The 1,677-nt window shown below is 40.0% G+C and overlaps 1 pseudogene; it reads left to right on the forward strand.

Annotated features, from left to right (window-relative positions):
- Positions 1–206: 206 nt before the first annotated feature.
- Positions 207–1,098, forward strand: LOC116564842 (annotated as a pseudogene).
- Positions 1,099–1,677: the final 579 nt, after the last annotated feature.

The raw sequence follows: 1,677 nt of genomic DNA on the forward strand, positions 1-1,677 counted from the left end.
AATGCCTGCCTAATTTTTTCATTTTTTGGTAGAGACGGGGGTCTCACCATGTTTCCCAGGCTGATCTTGAACTCCTGGACTCAAGTGATCCATTTGCCTAGGCCTCCCAAAACTCCGAGATTACAGGCATGAATGAGCCATTGTGCCCGGCCTAATTTTTTTTAAAAATGTATCATGGAATGGACAACATAGGGGTGTTACTGAAAATGTCAGCCTCAAATTTGGGTAGCAGCAAGAAGAATTTCTTTGAGGGGGAAGTCGATGATGAGGAGAGTGTGATTTTGACATTGGTGCCAGTTAAAGATGACCCAAATATGGAACAAATGGAATCAAGTGTTTCTTCAACTTATGTCAAACTAGAGAAGCCTAAGAAATACAATCAAGGTCATCCACTTCAAACAAATGAACGATTTGCAGTTCCACAAAAAGCTAGATGCAAAATACCATCCCTTCCCTTGCCGACCATTTTGCCTCCCATTAACAAGGCGTGTCGGGACACTTTGCAGGACTGGTATCAACAGCTTGGTTTGAATACTAATGGCAAGAAAATAGAAGTTTATCTGAGGCTCCATAGACATGGTCACCTGAACAACGGCGAGATATGCCTGAAATGTCACAAGAGACCAGATTACAGCGATGTTCGAGGAAACGCAAGGCAGTGACGAGAGCAAGGCTTTCAGAAAAGTTATGAGATGAATGAGAGAGCAGAAGAGATTAATACAGTTAAAGTGATAACTTCACTGCAAGGAGCCATGTTGGCATCATGGGTAAGAATTGCTGCAAGAGCTGTTTAGCCTCAGGCTGTGAATTTGGGTTCCATTCCTGTTTCTGTTGAGGCCTTTTTGATGCAAGCATCTGGTGTCAGGTGGAGTGTGATCCATGGCAGATGCAGAGGATTGGGTACACCTGCAGTTTCATGCAGGTCAGGCCTGGGTGCCTACCACTCACAGGAGGATGATTGCTCTCTTCTTGTTACCTGCCTGCATTTTCCCATCCCCAGGCATAGAAGATAATATGTTATGCCAAGAGAAATAAGAAGATGATGAAAAGAGTAATGGCCATGGAGAAGTAGCAGCAACCTGTTTGAATACAATGTACTAGAGAAGGAGGGATGTACTTTCAGACCATGTAACCTATTATGAAGGAATGGAAGAGGAGACAATTTGAATGAATCTTTGTGATTTACAAAACAAAGTCACATGACTAGGACTCCACAGCGAAGATGTGGGCTCCCATCTAAAAAGCCCCTTTCTGTAAGACCGAAAACCCATTAAAATAAAGTCACAGCCAAATATATATGTATATTATATATAAAATATATAACATATATAATATTAATATAATATATATAATATACATATATGTGGTATATAATATGTATGTATGTGTGTGTATGTATGTATATGTGTGTATGTGTGTGTGTATGTATGTATGTGTGTGTATGTGTGTGTGTATGTATGTGTGTATGTGTGTATGTGTGTGTGTATGTGTGTATATGTGTGTGTGTGTATGTGTGTGTATATGTGTGTGTGTGTATGTGTCTGTGTGTATGTGTGTGTGTATAATCCAGGTATTCTATCTGAAAAAAATACTCTAGAAAGAAGCTTAAGCAAATAAAAAATGAACCGAAATAGATAACTCAAGATAGGAGACAAAGAGAGAAGTTGGTTGTGGGCA

The sequence above is a fragment of the Sapajus apella genome, unplaced genomic scaffold (assembly GCF_009761245.1).
Source record: "Sapajus apella isolate SASKATOON/1434 unplaced genomic scaffold, GSC_monkey_1.0 scaffold38, whole genome shotgun sequence".
Classification (NCBI taxonomy): Eukaryota; Metazoa; Chordata; class Mammalia; order Primates; family Cebidae; genus Sapajus; species Sapajus apella.